This window comes from Onthophagus taurus, chromosome 7 (assembly GCF_036711975.1).
Source record: "Onthophagus taurus isolate NC chromosome 7, IU_Otau_3.0, whole genome shotgun sequence".
Lineage (NCBI taxonomy): Eukaryota > Metazoa > Arthropoda > Insecta > Coleoptera > Scarabaeidae > Onthophagus > Onthophagus taurus.
In genome coordinates this window covers 7,409,340-7,431,285 of record NC_091972.1, presented here as the reverse complement: position 1 = coordinate 7,431,285, position 21,946 = coordinate 7,409,340, and the positions used below count along the sequence as shown (strand labels likewise).

General features: G+C 34.2%; 1 protein-coding gene across 3 annotated transcripts in view; it reads left to right on the top strand.

Annotated features, from left to right (window-relative positions):
• The window catches only part of LOC111422787 (defective proboscis extension response 12), a 135,697-nt gene that overhangs the window by 11,483 nt on the left and 102,268 nt on the right, over positions 1–21,946 (top strand). For 2 of the 3 annotated variants that reach the window (XM_023056021.2, XM_023056018.2), the window contains exon 2: positions 10,384–10,484. The exons of the other annotated variant lie outside the window; for it this stretch is intronic. The gene's annotated coding sequence lies outside the window, so the exon portion shown is untranslated. The remainder of the gene's footprint in view (positions 1–10,383; positions 10,485–21,946) is intronic. 3 annotated transcript variants of the gene reach the window in all.

Genomic DNA, 21,946 nt, shown 5'->3' with positions numbered 1-21,946 from the left:
TTCCCAATTTCTTTTTTAATTGGAAGCGTATTTCTTTAATTGGAATTACGATTTAAGCAAATTCAATATTCAACACTTGACCTAACCTATTTTCACATTTTGAAATGATAAATCAAGATCCACAGAAAGCTATTCTACCATAGCCTTAAGACTACTTACCCTAAACTTGCGTAAGTTGATTGAAAGCTAACTCCAGGTTATTTACGTTGAAGAGCAAACTCCTCGCGTACAACTAAACTTCCTCCCTTAGTTATTTAGAAGCTGAACATAACGCAGTAGAAATACCGTGCTAAGAGGTTAGAATGCTCGGAGGTCGAATGCTTAAAGTTTAGATTAATGTTAGAAATGAGACAAAAGCTATTTGAAAAGTTTACCTGTACAAGAAAAAAATATCTTTATGAAGTCAATTCAGTACCAAAACTTTTAGTATCTAAGTAGTATCGTTGATTTTGACGAAAACCACTTTTTTTTCTTTCCCAAGACAGCATATTTCCAACTTATTCGAAGATACATAAACCGAAGAGGTAAAGTTCACCAACAACGTTGGCGTTTTTAGAGATTGAAGTTTTTCCTCTCTGGAGGAAACTAAAAGTGGATGGAACCGTTTCTTGTCAAACCCCGAACGAGAAAGGGTCTCTTCTTGAGCGTTGCGAGATAAAATCGATGTTTCGAATTTTAAAACTCCCAAATCTAAATAAGGGATTGAAGTAGTGGACCCTGGGGGGTAAAACTCGGAGGAATAAACGCCCCCATGGCGGCCAGATTAAAGGACAAACCGCTTTGAATAGGACTCACGGGGAAGTTATCCTTCGAAAAAAAGAAGACCTGAAGACCTCTCAAACGAGTGCGCATTTAAAGAAAAATTTTGAATGGTGTGATTTTAATGAGGATTTCAAAGAAAAAACGGAAGAGATTTTTTTAATCAATTCTAGTTTGCGACTTCAAAGTAAACTGGGTGTTGAGAAATCGATTTAAACTTAAAATACCGAATTCAATCATAGCCAGACTTTCAGAGTCTTATTTACCATCGTAATTAAAAGCAGTCATTGAACAGATTTAAACAAGAGTATAATTTTTTTTCTTTTGGGAATAATGTGGTAAGAAATTAATTCTAATTTAAGAGTTACAATTAAAGTTTATGTTGAGAAATGGATTTTAAATAAGAAAACTTTCCACAGACCAATCATAATCCGAACGTTTAAAGTCATTTATTTGCCACAAGTAATTGAAGGGAAACAATGGGGCAGATTTAAACGAACGTCAACATTTCTCCTGTAGAGAAGTGTTGGTAAGAACTCGAAGATCAATCAAATGCGCCTTCAAAATTGGACCTGAAGCCATTTGCGGCTGGTGTTTTATAACTTTACCGTTCTCGGACGTGAGATAAATTGGTGCGACGAGCTTAGCCCTCTGTTGGTATGGGCGCTAACGTTGCCATTCTCGCTATTTCAAATATTAATGGTCCTTTACGGTGACGCCCGGGCTATAATTAAGTTTCCCCAACTCGCCGGCTTTCGAATCAATGTCGGTCGGATTAATTAGAGTTTTTCTGTTTTAAAAACGACCGCAGATGGTGGTGACCTGTGAATAATTAGACCGATTTATCATTGATGTAATTCGATCAGTTTCGTTTTCTCTATCAAATAATACATCAACATTACCCATACTAATATCTACATTTACGATGATATTACTTTTTTAGTCGTAACCCATTGTACTGTTTGTATTCGTGCTGGCTAATAAATCGTTCGAACGTTCACATTACATAAATGGATCCATAAATGTCCACATAAGTAAGTAAACATTTGTCCAGACGACATCGCTACGAATTTATAATGCAATGTACATAAATCATAGAATCATGGAATGAGGATCGTATTTACTGAAAGCGACGACCGTCTGACCTTATCTACGACAACTGGGTACGTTTTTAAAACGATCTCTGAGAGAGGCGCAACCGCCTCTATTGATCTAGTTTGAAGTATAAAAACTTCACCCTCCAAACTGCAATCAACGTCTGGTTGGGTCCGAACAATCGCAATTTGACAAACTGTTTGCTTCGGGACCGTTTTTCCAGTGGAGCGTTGAAATTTCTTACAATTTAGTTCGTAATATAGATCTTTTCAGTAAATTGTACAAAAATGTTCGATGAAAAAGATCTTTATCGAACTGTTTTATCTCGAATTTTATAACTTTCTAGATAATTGAATACGTTCAATTCGATGGTGACCTAAATCACTTGTAGAAAACAATCGGACATTGAAATGTTTTTTAGTTATTGCTTAAAAGTTTTGCTTGCTAAACATATCTTGTAACTAGAAAGCCTATTAAATCAACTAACAACACAGTAGTTGCATTATATAGTAGCATGTGATTACAGTGATGAAGGAATATATAAAAGAAGGATAAAGGGATAAACTCAATACGTCGCTCTGCGTTATGATAGGCGAATATATCACATCTTTTTTCGCATTCGTTGCAGTACAGCGTCCGATATAATACGGAGTTTGAAGAGAATGATTCCAACTCGAGAATACGTGGACAAGGCCAAAAGCCACAAATGAAATTTAAGACCGATTTGTTTTTGTGCTTGTTCTAAGAAAACGAAAAGTTCCAACGACTGCTTTGTCTAGGACGTTGGCAGATGTTCATGAAACTTTAGCTTCATCTGAACTATAAGTAAAAGGTTTTGAAAATAAAATATGAACCCTCACGTATCGTCGATAACGAATTTGGAGTAGACCTGGCGAGCGATATTCCCAATGCTGCTGTGCTGCTAGGGTATAATACGGTAGTAGAAGTGTGACCATATGGGGAGTAATTTTTTGGAAGCACGTACGGACGTGGTTATTTTTAGAAGAGTTGATTTCTTTATTAACAAGAGAAGTAATTAACATACCGGTCAAGTCATAAGATTTAGGACCAGAACAAGAAGTGACGAGTTGTAATGAACAAAGAAGGTCAGACTTGCGGGCTACACGTACGGAAAACAAGTACACGACAAGAGACCAAGCTAAGGGACGAGTTCGCCTGCGGTAAAAACCGAGCTAAAATATTCAGAGAACAATTTGGCTGTCTTTTGACCATTGTACGTACTAAATTTGCATCGTACTCAAACATAATGTACTTTTGTATTATAAATGCGAAATAAAAAATTTATTTTCATATTTTTTTAAGGGGACAAAAACATAACAAGGTTGGTAATGTGATGATGTTAAAAAAATGCCTTTAATAGGTTCTGCGCCGCGCCGTAGCGAACACCGGTGTCCGCCTAAACTTGCAACCCTTCCCCAGATTATGTGGATTAACAAAATTACTATATTTCGTTCATTAAACTTTCGAGGTATTTTCAACATCTATTACTTCACTTCACTGCTTATTTATCTGAAGTTGCGCCGTCATAATCGGTTTGCGAATCTGAATTCATTAAAGAACTAACAACTGGTAACATAACTTTTACAGTACGATTTCCCATATAGTTCAGCCAATCACCATTAGAAGTTTTTAACAGTCAAGTTTTAAGAGTGTCGGAAAGAAACTCTGAAGGGTCTCTTTTCAAAGTGAGTATTACTTCTCTTGTCGATAGAGTTTATTATTCCCACTTCTAATATGCTTATTATTATCCATTTTAGATGAGGCTCAAGTTAATTCTATGATATTGTATTGGCAACAATAAGGTGGAAGACCCAGAACTTCGAGTCTATGTAACTTTAATAGTTACACATTGTGTAACAAATTGTTGGAAAGTTGGTAACAGTTGGTTCGATTAGTAGAGAATTTTCTTGTTTATGCAATTTTTAAAACTATTGTTTACAATATATACCGTAATAAAAAAAATTTAAAAGACCCGCAAATCTGAAAAAAATGACAGGAATATATTTTTTTTTGGTTTTAATGAGAAGGAATCATATTTAATCATTATATTTAACAAAAATAGAACTCGAATTCACTGGTTCACGAAGTTTATTACGTGCAGTAATTAGAGATGGGTTTGAAAAAAAAAAGTAATGGTGGAAAAATTTTAATGGAATGAAATAGCTAAAAAAATTATTTATGTGTTGTCTACAGTTAAAATATTCGCAGAAATATTAAGATAAAAATTGAAGAAGACAGGTTTACTGTCTCATGCAGGTTACATAGGTGGCTATTTTGAAAATTGCGTTTTACTTTTTAATGGCAAGAATATTTCCGAGGATTATCACAAAACTATAAACGTCAAAATTTGATGCCTGACGCCTTCGGATGGATATTTATTTCATTTTATTCCATACGGAGGGGCAAACACATCAAAAAAGAAATTCGAACGTGATTTAGTAGACCAAGTTCTTGTGGACTTGCTAAAAGTCGTAAAAAGTCCCCAAAAAAACATGGAATCTAAATGAACCTTAGAAAGCATAAAAGTTGTTTCGAAAAAGGAATGAGCTAGTTACGATTCAGTATTTGACGAACGGACAAAAATATCTTTGATTACATATACTTGTTGTCATTATCGAATAAATGAGCTAGGCAAAAAATTGTGGTGGCCTTTGTTTGTAAATTTGCTAGGTCGTCAATTGCTGAACATTATTCAATAGGAATTATGAATGTAATATTTAAATGTAATGAAAATCTTTCAATTATACTTTATGTGGGGTATTGCGGTAGGTTTATTTACGGCAGAAGATGATATGGACGTTATTTAATAGGAATTATGTAATATTCAAATGTATTGAAAATCTGTCAACTAGATTCCAAGCTAGATATTACGGTAGGTCTGTTAAAAGCAAAAGATGATAGTGTCATCTTTTCAATCATCTTGTCAATCAGCTATTTCGGTCTTCACCCTCTATTCTCAAAGAAATTCGGCTTGATAATAATGTGGATCACGGAATGAAGGAAAATGATAATAAATCCAGACGAAGTTGTAAATTTTGTAAAAGTCCCAGTTTTTACATTTGTTCAAAGTGTATTTTTAAAGCATATTTGTATTTTAAATGTTTTCAGAACATCACAACAATTTTAGATCGGTTGTTACCAGGAAAGGGGTTTCTTCTTCTTCAATGCTGAACTTAATAAATCAGCCATATATCGATTTTTTGAGTTCAGCCTTCAGCAATAGGACCAATTATAATGTCAGCAATACCTTCTTCTTCAATGACGTTACAGCCCGTACGCTACAACCATCTTGATCCAGCCACTCTCTTCCAGTTTTTCATCCCGAGAATCTCTTGAACGTCCCTAGTCATGTTGTCTCCCTATTTTGCTCTTGGTTTACCAGCCTTGCATCTCGCTTAACGAAGCTGCATTAATTGGCTCTCCATATGGATAAGAGTTTTATATATACGAAGATTGAAGTCTCTGTTCAATTTAAATTTAATTACTTTTTGTGGTATTTTAATAACAATTAAGTAAAACTCAGACCATAACAGTTTAACGTTGAACCAGTTTATATTCAGATTGTGACAATAATGATACGAGTCAACTAATACCATCTAATAAAATTAAAAGTAAGACGAACCTGTACGGGATGATTTCCCTTGTGTGACGTTACGCTTTAGTTTAAGTCTCTTGGGATAGCTTTCCCGGTTTTAAATGCAGCTAATTGGCCACCTTAATAGCTTTTTAGGGTAGACGGAGGTATTGACGTTAACATTAATAGAACGAGCTTCTCTCTCAAACTAGTTAACATTAATTTTAACGAGTATTTGCTAAAAGTGGTATACACCTACGGGGTTTTGATATAGGGCCTCTTGACGCGGATAAATGTGAAGGGTAATATTTTACGAACCGTTCGGATTAAGTCGTTCTTTATGTTGACGTAAATAAGGCTATAAAATTTCTCGTGATATGTCCATTTTTGAGAAGGAACATCCATCAAAGTTTGGGTTACTAGAAGGATGTGCTGTTGATCTTTTACTATTATAAATCGCTACAACAGAATATAAAGTTATAAAACTGGTTGGTTATACATGTCTACATTAACAAGTCGTGTTTTGTAGACAAATCCCAACGGGTTGAAATAAATGGTGAAAGTGCACGTAATTTTCAGGTGGACTAGTTCTATTCAACTCTGCAAAAATTAAATTAATCCTAGCGTACAAGTCCAAGGGGAAAAAAGGGAGGTGTTACATAGTCAATTAAAAAGAAAAACCGGTTTTCACCCAAATAGGAAAGAAAACAACAGCGACGTATAAAAAAGAGTTGATTAAGCCCGTAGCGGACCGACCTCATTTATTCCGTCGAATTATGGGTAAGCTGCTTTGGCAGAACTTGCCCAAGTTGAGTTATTAGCGCGGAAATGCATTATTATTGTTCGCTGTCTACCAGGTGCGGGTACTCGTACGGTTGTAAACAAGTAATCCGCGAAAATTGGTTGTTCTCCGAAACGAAATACGAATAAAAATGGATTTTGTGGATGATTGAAAACATCGAATTGAAAAGAACTTTTTTATGGTGGATAGTAAATCAAATAGTTGAAAATTAGATTATTGATTTCTTTAATAAAATGTCAGTAATAGAAATGTTTCGCTCGATGATGCCGCATTTAATATTTATCATAGCAGTCAGTTTGGGTAGTTCTAGTATTGGCATAAGCAAGGGTTTGAAACCACTTACAGACATCTAGGCCTTGTCAGTACATAATTTATGTTTCATGCCCCGGCATGATACGCCCGTGTAAGTGCTATTAACCCCAATCTAAACTTGGGCACAGCTGTGCTCAAATTGTACGTATTACGGTGCCGTTTGAAGCTGGAACTGTCCTAGAAATTGACTTAACCCGTCATTATTAATATTGCCTCGAACATATAGAGTGTCCATATATGTACTGTGTGTCATCCAAGATTTCTATAAATTTAGGTTTGACATACGAAATTCACATTCGAAGCGAATTTAAGAAAACCGATAAATTTTAACTGTCATTTCCAGTCGTTTCAAGGGCCGACTTCCGGGATCCATTACGAAAGGAGGAGCATTAACGGAAAGAGGCTCCTTAAATCTAATTGGAGCCGATAAGTAATTTATATCCTATCTATAAATATTTTCCGAAGGGGAAGTTTGGTTTTAATTACCCCATTCTTAAATATCGTTTTAAATCCCATTTAAAATTCAAGTACTAAATCCCGTTTTGGGTTCAAGCATAATTCAGATCGGACAAAAAATTGTAATTATCTAGAATATCTAGATAATATTGATTTGGTGGTACAGGGTCAGCCCGGAAGGAAATTTACACAACGTGGACCTTTCAAAAGTTTAAATTACAATTTCCATAGTTCATTAGTGGCGCTTGACATTCGCCCATTAAACTTTCAGAAGCAATTTATCCGAGGAATGGGTGAAGGTCAAAGGGCCCGGCCTTGTTTACTTGCCTACTGCTTGAGGTTTATTTACGTTTATAATGAAGGCAATGGATAAATGACCCTTTAAGGGAAACCAACCACCTTCGTTGTGTAGTTTGTAAAATTTGGAGCTTTGCGGTTAATTAAATCTTTTAGATATTCGAAAAAGAAAGTTTGAAAATTCGATTAATACCTTATAAAAGTATTAAAACATTTTTGATGAAAGAGCTTTTAGGGTAGCTTTCTGTAAGCGTACCCAACATTTATTCAACATTTCATTTCAGCCACAAATTGCGTGCACATGTGTACAGTACGTGAGCGAAAATTTCAGACCAACGTTGAACAACGTTTATTATTCAGTATACGAGTACGCGGGCGGTCGAATATTTCCAGTCTATCGCGGAATGCGAACTGCATAACGTATCTGTCATATCTACCGAGGGTTTGCATTTCTGATGACGAGTTATCACTGTGGACGAAATGCTTTTGCATTATCGACTTCGACCATAACAGAACTATTCTGATTGTGCAATATCTTTGGTTGGAAAAATAACATTTACTAGTAGTAGGACTGCAGAGTTTAATAATTTAAATTTTACTGCAGTGGAAAATGTTTATTATTCAATACCACACAACCTGCACGGTTGGATATATTCTATTACGAAACTACCAGTGTATCTTTAGAAAAATGTAATATTTTAAATGGTTCTTAGCTATAATAATTCATAACGAAATGTTGTGGAAGTAATTCATTAAAAAGTAAACACGTCAGTTACTCGTTTGAAATTAATTATTTCTTGAGGTAAACTGTTTACCTTGTTAGAAATCGCCTTTATTATTAAGGATATCATTTAAAATTTAGCTCCCCAAGAGTATAGCACTGAACTATATAAAATATTCAAGTGAACAAAAATTAATTTATTTTATATTTTATTGGAAGTTTTTAAATTTATAATAAAATAAATAAAATTGAAATTTTCACTAGGTTATTTTTAAAATGTAATATATAAAAATATTATTTTTATAATATAACCATGTTATTTTTTTTTATCTCATTATTATTCACCCAAAAAATTAGTTCAGGCGTAAGCTTATGATTTACGGTCAGCGCCGATTTGTTTAATACTATATAATTTTACCTTGTGATTTTTCGTCCGATTTTATCATCGCAGAATTGAAATTGAGGGAGTTAATTTTCTGAGGTTGATGCAAGTCACTTTCTTCAGTTCGTGTTTTATAACATTAGGCTAGGCACACAGTAAAGTGTGTCAGTTCTTTTACATTTGGTGTACAGATTGATCAAATATAACAATCTCGAAAGTTGTGCGGTTACTAATAAAGCTTATCTTAATATGCAATAAAAAAGATATTGTAAAAACTAACAAACGGTATTAGGTTCATCCTATATATTATGATCGACTTACAAAGGGAACTTCCTACAAAACAAATTCCAAATAGAACTGCTACAATATTCCGAAATTTCAAGAACTTTTTGAAATTAACTGGATTTTCTATTTCTAAGGAAAACACTAAGAGGTTGAGTTACACTTAAGGAATGTATAGAAATATATGTTCTTTCATGATTTATCTTATTGAATTTTATATTTATAATTCTAAAGTTTTCTCGGACGCGAAGGAACCCAAGGTAACTTGTGAGATATCCGAGTGAATCGACTCGTTAGTGTTTCCAGAAGATGGAGCAACTGAATATGTAGAGTTCTTGTAGTTCCGGATTCGCATAGTTATACTGATGTATTATGGAAGTTGAAATGTGCGGATGAATGTCGGATGTGAATGTAGAGTGTGTGATAACGATGCAGTTGATCTCTTGGTGAACTGTTGTGGTGGAAGAAAACTTGTAATATTTCAATTTTTGCATCTAATTTATCGTCGTCTAGCAAAGATCATGATTAAAGACAAAGAAAAAGTAAGTGTCCTCAACCGGTTCTTAGTGAACAGGTTTTAGTATTTATGCTTCAATAGTAAAGTGGTGGTTCCGTGCTCGATTTTTCGCTTTTTCTTTGAAAGAGCAGCAAATTATTTTATAGTGCCAAAACACACAGCACGATCTGCGAAAAGGTTGGCAGTTTTGTATTAAAATGGAACAAGCAAGATCCTTTTTGACGTTTTATTATGGCGTTATTTTTTTGCAATACAGCAAAATTTAGCGAACTGTTCACCTCAATTAGGAACTATTTCCATACAAATTTCTTGCTACAACTTCCTCTTTACGCCCACATCTATATAATCCTTTATGTTCTTCATATATCACGCTAAGCGTCTTTCGCGGCTGTCGAGACTCGAAAATCCTTTCAGATGATAAAGTTGTATAACAAAAACAATTTTTGTTAAAAGTCTAGACATGTAATAAAAGACTAAATTAAAAATGTTAATAAAAGTGGATAAATAATAACTTGATATCAAACAAATAGAAACAATGTTGACAAATGTCTTGTATGCACTAAATTGCAATTTATTTTCAATAAGTCTAAGCCTGGATAAAGTTTGATATCAACCAGAAAAATAATAAGAGATGAACTCGTGATGCACTCCTTGATGTGACATAAACCATTTTTAAGCTCTTCCTAACAATTATAAATATTTTCATAATATCCAACCAACCTTACATATATTAATAACATATTTATTAAGTTCCAAATAAACATAACATTATGTTATTACAGTTTTAATAATAAAATTGTGATATAATCTTAAAAATTAGAAAACTTTTTTGAATTAGAGAAGTAGATCGAAAACGACTTCTGTTCAAAATATAAAGTTGAAAATACTGATTTTACTTCCTTTAAAATGCACACAAAGGAATTTTCAAAGAAATAATTAATACAAATTTCCTTTAAAAAATAATTATACTTTTTCCAACTTCTTAATTGTATTAGCTCCATCTTTCGGTATGACAATCGTTCACTAAAAACATCGTCCTCATTTCGTTCTTGTTTAATTGCCGTCGCGCGACCAAATTCAATCTCCTTAATTCGCAGTACCTGTTATTTGCCTCTGTAATTGCTTTCGACTCCTTTAATTTATTTTCCTGTCCCTTTTATTTCAGGTGAACGGGAATCACCGAGCTTTTCTCTCAGGATCACTCTTCTCCCATCGACGAGCGAGAAGAAAAGCGGAAACGGTGCTCATCCTTTTTTGGAATGCGAAGTGAGTTTCATATTTATTATGCTCATTGTACGTGTGTACGTATGCTGTCTCGGGCGGTCGAAATTGTTTGCGAAACGTATTTCTCAGAACGATATTCTCTCGGAAGAAGAGAAACGGTAGGTAGAAAAGGGTTTTCGGGGCGAGATTGCGCGGACCACCTACTTACTCCTATTCTCTTCGTTCTTTCGATCCCAGTAAACACGACGTTTTATTCGCGAAGACGAAGGCGACGGTTTCGCCTTCGAGGCGTCTCAAGAATTTAATAAAGGAAAAATATAAATGACAATTTCTTCTTGTTTATTGTTTTAATAACTGTTATTCTTAATAAATACGTCGTATCTTCATCTATATAAACACTATTACATTTATTTAAATGAATTATACTATGTTAAATGTTAAACCATGTTGACTTTAACGTAACGAGTTGATTAAAGGATAGTAATTAATTCCACTTCCAAACAGTAAGCTTTAATTGAAAGCTGCATACTCATGTGGTAAAACAATGACTAGAGACCACAATGTAAAGCCTAATGCAACTTAACTCAATATATTCTCAAAGTAGCGCAAATAGTTTCCGTACAGATTTTATCTGGTTTAAGAAGGAGAAAGTACGAGTTGATAGTTATGAAAGGAGTGTAAAATACACAAGTCCTGAAAACTAACGATGCACGAGCAACTCTGCTCCCTTAACCCGTATTTATGGCGTAATTGCAACACGTCCCAAGCATCTTTCGCTGCCCTGCTATCAGTTCTTTCTAGAGAAGGTCTAATAGCCTCTGTAACTTTATATTCATAAAACCTATTTACTTTAATGACACCATAACTCAACGGTCCGATGCCTTTGAATACAAACGTGCGCTTTTACTCGAAGCTTTACCCAAAAGGCCTTCTTATAATAACTTATAATCGGTTTGATCACTATTTATAATACGAAATCGACCATATTTGTTTTCTAGTACAACTTATTTTATGCTGATATCTCGAATAGTTTATGAGACATATTTTAAAGATTAATGGTTTTAAAGGGCTATGTAACTATAATTATGGTTACACCGATTTAAATACCAATTAATTAAGCTTTAAAATGCGTTTTTCCTAGTTTTATATAAATTTATATTTTGAAAAATGACTTTTTAAAGTTTGATCTTTCTCAAGCTTCATGTTAATATTAATTAAGTTTCCTTTTAAATGCTTTTTCAGGGTGCTATCTCGATCTCGCTGTGCGTTTATAATTTATAGTTATAAAAATTTGAATACAAAAAATTATAACCCGTATGTTTGAAAGTTTAAAGCAGTCTTTAAAACATTGGAATTGAACTCCTCTTTAAGGTACTCGCATCCATTAACATATCTTCTTATAATGATTCTTATATGATTACATGATACTTATATGATACACTGAGAAGATTAAAGTTCATTCCGAAAAATGTAACAGTATTAATTTGTTTTTAAAAAGAATTTATATTAAAATATAAAACACAAAAATATTAACTTACTGTACATGAAAATTTGTAAGAAAATAAATCAGGAAAAATACAGATTCCAACTTTTATAAACATAATTTTATTATGTCCCTAATAAAAAAATTAATCTTACACAAGATAAATTCGGTACCTTTATATCTAATTTTCATTTTACAGACTTTTTTTTGCCATACATTAATACTGCTGCCATTTCTCTTCATACAACCCGGCGCCTCCACCACTTTTCCGTTAGATAATATGGATATATTAACGTGCGAAGGTTGTTCGCGTTGGAAGCAGGTAAAAAACGAACGAAAAAAAATTCAACGAGCACGACTCATTCTATGCCCGCCGGATTCTCATTGGTGGTGGCGTCCTTACGACCTCGTTAAACGGTGCATTTGGAAAATACGGTGAAATCGGTGTTTATGTTCTCGAGATGGTCGTGGCTGTGGTGGTGGCGACGGTGGTGTTGTAAAATGCCGTGGATGAAGCCGAGACGTTATAAGTAGGGAACCTCGGTGGGTTTTAATAGACGTAATTCGAATGCTGGCAGTGCTGATATTATCAAAGGTAATAGTGGTTTGAAGGTGTTTTGGCGAATCAAGTGACCTCAGGCGTTAAGCTTTGTTGGGCGTGAAAATGTCAGGTGAAATTTGTAATATCTTTTTTTACTATATAAAATTAACTTGTATTTCAACTATTTCAATAATCACTTTATATGTGTATCAACGAGTTTAACATGAATTTATTGTATTTTTAATGGAATTTAAATCGGTAAAGCCACACAATACGTACGTTAATAATTTTCGATTCATTTATAATCATTTATGCCACGTACATCGAGCGAATTTTTATTATGTCATAAATTTTCGATTTATTGTTACATAAATTTGGATTTCACGTTTTGCAATAATTATATCACTTATTTCTATTCAATTATATGTAACAATTTTCGATGCACCAATTTAACATAAAACTCTACTTTACTTAGGGTTCTTAACTACGAAATAAATTAAAGCTAGATTTCTTCCTTGGCAAAGTCTTTTCCCATTACAAAATTTGTTAAAAGTAACCTAAAGTGTAAGACTTAGAAAGCTGGCCTCAATTTATGACCCAATTACCATAATATGGGTGTCTATTAAAAGATCTACCAAATAGAAGTTGTACTTTATTAATACTTACACCCATTTAATTGATAGTTTTGTAAAATTAATAAAGACGAAATCGATTTAAATGGCGTAGAACTATAATTGAATTTAATAATTGAACTATAATGAATTTCTATTTCGATCGATAAGAAAATAACGACTAAGATTTCGAAAAGAAATAACGAGTAGTTGTTGATAAGAAGTAACAATATTGCAAATCATATGTCGCCTCGGGACTCTTGAAAGGGACTCGTCCAATTTTCGCAAGATAGCCAATTTACAATTCTAAATCGAAAATATTTTGCTCGTGGTGTGTCCAATTTCGCTTCTACCGCGTTTCCTTGAAGGGGGAGATCTTTCCTCTTTGCAGTTGAAATGTTTATCTGACCTTTTACAGAACGATTTCGGTTACAAGTTACAAAATATCAATTTTGCCACATTTAGCAAAATGTTAAATAAGGCTTGCATTATTTATTTGCCTTCCAAAGCAATTTCAATTTAATCATACAATTTCTAATAGTAAATGTCAAATGTCTGCATGAAATTGCTTGTTAAATTGCACGTTTCCAGAACAATGCGTGACTGTTAATATTCACAGCCGATGGTGAACTATAACCGACAAGTTGACCCTCGTTTTTGAACGAAGATCTCTATTCAAGTCGGGTTTCTAGGATTACTAGAGAGACTCAACTATCCTCAAGATAGGTGGTCGACCTCATCCGACCAAAAGGCAATTGCCAAGTCCCTTCAGAGTCGGACAATTGGTGCCACGTTGAAAGCACTAGTTTGCACTGAATAATAATTAAATAACGCCCTTCAGGTTCGGTCTCTAAACGTGGAAATTGTTCCGACAACGTCTGTTTATCATACCGCGAAAATTAACATACCCTGAACTATTAACTTTACCCATAATAAACGCTTAATTAATTTGTGAGGTGTTCAACTAATAATCCGATACAAGAGTATGTTTACTTTCTAAAATTATCTTAATTAGTTCGGTGGTTAATAAATTTTTATGACAAATTTAAACCTCAATTTTTCAAGTTAAGACACTAATAACTCTTATACATAAAGAAAACATCCTCTTACTTTCAATGAAGTCGCTTCATCAGCAAATTGGTTAGAACGTTGTGAAACACTAAAAAAATTACCACTTAGCGATATCTCTCGCTTCACTGGAGCACACTCCGGATTATATCGCGGTTTCAACAGAGAAAATTAGCTGCCAGAGGGGTGAATTACGTTATTTATTGTGTCGCTTGACCCAAATGGTCGCATGTGACGAGTTAAAAAAGATAAAAATAAAGTTTTTAATACTATCTTGTCCAAAGAAGATGATTAACTTTTTTAACTTCACTTATTTTCCTTATTATTTCCTCTGTTGGCACGTGATCTTATATATGTGTAAATGAAACATTTCCATTCAAGGGAGAACTCGGTGACCGGTAAACCGAGTGAACATATCGCCACGAATACATTATATTGTCTTGTCCGTTAGTGAAGGGTGTTCGGTCCTTATCCTGGACGGCACACTGTGACATTTCTACCTATTAAATCGACCTTTCTAATGTTGCCTAAAACCGAGAACCTAAAACCAGCTCTTGCTCCATCCCTATTTGAATATTTATGAGATGAAATGATATTTGAGTCTGTTTTAAATAAAATAGTTAACGATAATTGAAGCAAAAAAAAATTATTTAAGGGATTCTTTTGACTTGGAAAAGTACTCATTTTAAAGTGTTAATTTCAAAGAGACTTCATTAGACGAACTGAGAAATTTCATATTATAAAATGGATTAAACAAGTTAAACCCAACACTTTACGTAAATGTTGTTATAAGAGTTTCCAGACACTTAACATAATACCAAGGACGAAGTTAGTCATTTTGATATTATTTTAGAGAATAGTTTCTAATTTGTCAATCCGTTTCAAATTAATGATTATTTAACGTAAAGTTACATTAACATTGTGGATAATGGATGAAACAATTGATTTTAGAAGGAAGTTTTGTAGTCTCTCTTGTATTATACACCTGCGGAGTAATTAAAGTTCATAATGTTTGTGTGGTCATGTTTATTAGTACACAGTTTGTGGTGTATGTTCTAAATTTCGAGTTTTACTTTGAGTTTTATGAAACCATATAACTCCTAAAATAGAATTTAAAAGTATATCAAAAACATCCTGTTTATTATGCTTGTTTTTTTGCACAGAATGGATTATTCACCTTTGTTCACTTTCGACCAATAGTTAGCATCTCATTTAGTTTTGATTACCAGTTTTTCCCAATACTTCATGATTCCAAAGACTCTCCATGGTTCTCGGTGCAACCCAATCTCTCTCATTGTGTATGATTACCTCCAAATGGCTCCCATATGTCAATCACTTTTAAAGATCTCTCAATAGCCATTAGTACATCTTACTGCCTCTCACTAACTCGGGATAGTAAAATTAAATCTTTTTTGACCAATTCTATTAATGTCAAGTTATCATTAAAGATCAAAATTCCTACTTACTGTACATCTTGACCATAAATCTTATGTCTTGATGAAGAAATAATAACTACAGTGACTATTAAACGCGCTCAAATACTGCCAATTTATTTTATATTTACCAGCTTTCAACTATTCTCAATACATTATGTTTTGAAACATCCTAATAGCTCCGAATAACTCGCAATCAATTTCAGTATACTTCAATCTCAAATATTCTCAATATTTATGTTTCGGTTATTTCTTAGATAGCTTTTATAATAATTAGGAAGGCAACTGCAAGTAGTATTTTCTAAAATACTAAAAATTGTTGTAAAAAATATAATCTTTTAAGTATAATTTTATTTTATAGATAAAAATGATATTAGAAAAATGAAAAAAAGACAAACATATTTTTCTTCTTGAGCTTGTGGTTTAGGAAAAGTCACTTGCATTGAAGTGGTTGGATCGTCAATCTTCCTTTTAGGACACGATCAGATTGGTGGCGATTACGTAGAGAAAAGCGCGAGCCATTAGCACTTTCTAAGAGAGTTATTAATCATCTGTCTTTCTTTTCGTTGTCGACAGAGTCACATTGTAGTTGTCACTAAGCGATTCTTATATCTTCCATAAAAATATACGCAATATAAAATGACACATTTCAAATAGCAGCTTAAGAAACTTTTCAATATAATATGCAATACTTCATTTTATCGAAGTGAACTATATGAAAAAAACGCCTTTCGACGATGGTAATAAAATTTCATATCATATCCCGGTCGTTTTGGAATAGGTAACAGTGATTGGCATTTATCCTCGCGCTTTATACCGGAGCACGTCAGAAGGTATTTCGGTGGAGGCAATAAATAACCTCTGGGTATTCCCGTAAAAGCGTAAGGAAATAGGCGGTTACGTAAAACTTTATTGCCGTCAGCGATCGTGCCATTGACAGATTGATCGATTCTTAACCGTAGAGAACCAACAAAAAAAGTCACGTTAAAGAGTACAGAACCCGAGGGGGCCTTTGGTTAAAGGTCGTTAGAAGAACTTCTTGGAATGCTCTTTCGGTTTATTGTGTCCACGTGATTTTATTACACTTTTTCGTGAATTCATATATATTTTTTAAAAATATATTCTCCAAAATCATTCTAAATCGTGATTATGGCAAGAAATTACTCATCGGATATTGTAGCCATGCCATCGTGTAAGCTGATTGTCCTTTCCAGCATTTACCGTTTACATATGGAGTGGTCAATCAATACATTCCGCTTTAAGCGGCTCTTGCTTATAGAACCATTATGTAGGTAGGTAAACTTGTATAGCATAATCAACACCGTGAAAATTCGACTTAAATCTTTAGTTAATTACACCACTATCTATTATTATCGATTATTGGTGGGAAAGGATTCCTTTGGAATAGTTTAACCGTTTGTTTTCCTCTAATTCCATAGTTATGGGGGAGAACCCCTTTTAAGCTTAAATAGTTCCAGAAACGCAAATGTGTCCTCCCGGATGGTACCTGCAACCGGTACCAGCCGGAGGGAGAACTCGACTTACATCTGCCATTACAAGATAACGTTCGCGATTACGGGACGGTCTAAATGCAATAAAACGGGACGGAATTCGTGGAAGGTCTAAGCCGGACAAAGACAATGTAAGCGAATTCATTAGGACGTTCATTCATATTCAACGTACCAGCGCCTTCACCAGAGGGGCTGTACGCCTTGCAACTACCACCACCACCCTTATCGGGGTCTCTCTATTCATTCTGAAACGACGGACACCCCACCGAATACACGCCCGGCACAAGAACGTAAAGCTACGAACGGAAACCAACCAAGACCGGCAACAAGGCCTTTATTCCTATTGTTGTGTTTTTGTTTGACTTGTCGACGACGATGGATCAACGGTATAAATAAATTATCAGCTCCCCGCCTGTCGATTCGTTAACCATAAAATGTGTAGAATTCTATGGAGAGACTCGGATTTAATTAACGGTTAACGGTTAAAAGATTTTATCAGTATCTAAAATTTAAAACTACTTTTTATATCTTTTCCAACGAACAGATTTTTTTACAACCTAAAAGAAAAGGTCAGGATGGTAACACTCCCAATTTACAATTCTAAGTGGATGTGGAAGGGTTGAAACTGTACCGTATATACATATGTAAACCTTAACCAGAAGAGGGTTTACTCATCCGTTAATATAATCAACGCAATTTTCTCTTTTTATATTCTTTCTTTTATAATTTATAAAGTATTAATGAAAACATTTCAAAGAATATAAGCAATTTTTACTATTTTTTTTGAAAATAACGAAATGTTGATAACATAAATTCAATTCGAAATCAAGTCAATTTGAAAAGAAACACATCTTTTGAAACTTTTAGATTGCTGTCTCGGATTCATCTCGCGAATTGAATAATTTAAATCAACCATAGCAGTGGATCCACATGAAATAAATTAGAACAACTCCGGAAACGTTGGGTTTGGTTTGTCGAAAAGCGGGGTTGGTTTGTTCGATCTAGGTATTAAGTGAAAGAAAGCAGACTCCGTGGAATTGAACGCTTACGTAATTTTCATGAGGTTCTCAATAGACGACCCAATTTTTATCCATTCGTCTGATTGCACTTCCATTATCAATTCAAAATCGAAACTAAATCCGCAATCTAATCTATACTTTATAGTATAAATAGTGAAAATCGACAAAAATAATTCAAATTTAAATTAACATGTATCACGTGATGGATTTGATGGATTAGAAAGTCAAGTAGAAAGTAATAAATTTACCAACTTAAAGACTTTAGTGTCTCCATAAAGCCATCCGGGTTACCAAGACTGATGATTAATTATGCATTAAACATTGTTCTTGTGCCACGAGACGTTTCCGTGGGATATAACTATTCATACTTCGCCTAGAACGAACTGTATAAGTCATGCAATCATTAATCTAGTTTATATAGTTATAACTACGAACATGGTTTAGTTTGTTTCCTTATGAAATGAGGAAAATTGGTGTGGTTAACAAGGACGAAATGCCATTATTTAACCATCTCGCTACCTAGATAACCATCACCTAATATTACGGTCAATTTATTAGTAGCGATAATACAGTTCCCGGTTGATTACGGAATTATAGGCTCGGTCCAAACAGATAACTATAGCCTGTAAACGATGGCTGACAACCAAGTTGATGAAGTGTGATATATTCGGCGTGCGATAAATTCGAAATGATCCGGATTTCCTTTCCTACGTCCAAACATAAATATCCGAACTATTAATAATATAGCTTGGTGAACATAAAACGAAGTAATAGAGCGCGCGTTCGTATACATATTTATTTCCAACACGTTATCGATTGGTACACGCGTATTACTCTGGGTTGTGTACCATTATAACGGCGCCGTATAACGATATTTCCCGTTACAAACGATATTGCTGACAAATTACGACGGTAATTGATTTTCCCGACGGGATATTGGCAACACCGAATTGATTCTGAGACGTGTTTATTGTTCGACTCCCTAAATGGTTTTCTTAATGGATTTTATTATTCGTTATTCAATGAAAGGAAACACTCATGATTAATTTCAATATGTTAGTATTTGTTCGAATTTGTGGGATTATTATATCAGTAGTAAATTCGTTTGAGATGGCAAAAATGCTTTTTTTTTCAATCAATAACGATACAGATTGCAATGGTAGAACAAATTATGTGTTGCAAAAGTTTCAACCAAGAGTTTTATTGAACGACGGTACCTGCAGCGAATTGGATTTGCTTATTCTATTCGCAATTTCGCCGAGAAAATAAAATGCCATAAAGCACCCCGAAGTAGTAGTCGGCTTCCTTTGGGAATCGAGTCCAAATCTTACTGCCGGATATATTTTACTATAAGAGGTACCGGATTTTCTCGTGCAATGTGTAGTGAAATTGAACTTTATCCCAAAGTGGGATAAACACCAATCTAATCATGAATTGATTCAATTGTAACTTATCCCGTACACAACTTGAAAAACATTTTAAATTTTTTAAATCGAATGTAAACATAAAAAGGCTTTTTCACAACAGCTTTTTCTCCGGCGAGTTTTTCCCATCCTGATACGATACTTTCGAAAGGGGATGCTAGTGGGGTAGCTATCAAACCTCGACGACGACACCCTTCTTGTTATTAATGATCATTTCTTACCCTATACTCATTATTCAATGTAACGACGTAGACCTACTTATTCTCATACCATTATCAATAACACTAATGGTAATTTTATTTATAAGAAAATAAAATACTAACAGTATATTCATTAGAGTTTCGTTATTATACATATATACTAGGTATAATTATACTTCTTGAAGTCATTACGTTATATCACATACTCGTTGATGTTCCACACAGAATTAACTATTAAAAATTATGGTACAGTTTATGGTAAGTTTCTGTACTCAAATAAATAATCTCATTGTATTAAAGAAAGGGAATTTACAGATATCAAGGCAAAAATAAGGCGCAATTATAAAAGAGATATCAGAGTCTTGATGGAATAGGTACCGAATAGAAATGGCAATGGTGAAAGACCAATCTAAGACTTTCTTAGTAAGGTAAGGAGAGAGACAGGAAATATTGAATGCTTAAAGAGAATTCTATAATAACGGCAGCTGAAGACTCTATAGGGAGAGAAACTAGGATAAAAAGGGTATGGTTGTCTACTGAAATGTCAACGATGGTCATACATACACATTAAAGACAATGCTTGAAGAATTAAAATGGAAAAAATATCGTCGTACTAGTTATTGATTTCGAGAGAAACTTCGATTCGGTTAATTACGAGACAATGTCGGAGATCCTGCTGTTGTATGGTATACCTGGGAAATATATCAAGTTAATTAGAGGACTATATGGGAATTCCAGTAGTACAGTAGAACATGAGAGCGAACTAATCGGCAAAATAATAATCAACTGTGGAATGTGACAACTGTATCCTATCCCCCTTACTATTCCTAATTCCTAATCAACAATATATTAATCGTCGAAAATCTGCATTCTTTTGGAATACGTCTTATTTTTTATTATAGACTTTTAAAATCATCTAACTTTCCACATAACAGCTTTCACATTAATAATTCAATATCTTTCTGATGTTATTTTGGCACGTTTGCGATCTTTAAATCGGATTCAGATCGTTTTACATTTTACGATCACGAGCATATTTCACCGAACGTAGAAACGATCGTAGGTCTTAGCGATAATCTGATGGGCTTTCCATAAAGAACTAATAAAAGGATATTGCCCGTCAGAATGGGAGGCCGTGTACCGAGATAAGGGAGCCGTTCGGTATCCCGAAGACGACGACCGACGCGTTCCAATATGGGGCTATTGGTTATTGAATAAACCCTCGGCGGGTTCCCAGACTTAATCAACTGTTAAGAGGAGATTGCGACGAAGTGAATTTGTTTACCAGCGGCGAATTGGAATTCGCTGTGGGAAGCTTTCGTTTTTTTTTTGCAAAAATCAAAACGTGATTACTCACCGAAAAAACTAGATTGGAAAAATGTATTAAATAAGTAAAGTAGGAGGTGGCCAAAATGGATGTGTGAAGTTGAACTGTGGGAATACCGATGAGAACGAGCATCTTTCCTCCACGGATTCGTGAGGTCATTACTGAACTCTTAAACTTTCCAAGTCGTATGTGGAAAAAGAAACGACTTTCTGCTATCCCGTGAAAACTCGTAAAATATTCCACTCGACTAGAACACTACGCCCTCAGTCTTTTATAAATGACGATTTTAAATCTTGTATATAATGACTCAAAAATAAAAGTCTTTTAGCAAGAAAAAGCTCTATGATATAGGGAGATACATTTCATATTCCATAACAGTCTCGACAATTCTCTGTATTCTTCGAAGTGACTAAAAGAGAATACATCCACGGCATCTGAAAATAGAGAAACGAACTATCGACTTCTTTTTACTACCGGTTCGGTGCTGGAATACTGAACGAACGAACATCACCTGGTCTTCGAAATCCTTCGTTTCAACTTCCTGCACAATAACCTTCCCCATATCAAAACTGTTCCCAACATTCCTTTCACCCCGTCCATAGTAAATGGTCCCTTGGATATATAAGATTTCAGTCGTACTGAAACGCGTGATTAAACCCATCAAAGAGAAGATTTTTATGAAACATTAAAATATAAGAAAAATTATGATAGAAGGATAACTGTTTTTTAAATATATTGCTCTTTCTGACTATACTTTTTTGTTTGTCGGTTTCTAATAGGATCTACTTGGTTAAGGTGAAGTAATGTTCTCATACATGTGAAATTGTGAATAAACTCCCGCAACTTTCAACCTATAATTTACATCTGTAATCTGTTCTCAAAGTTAG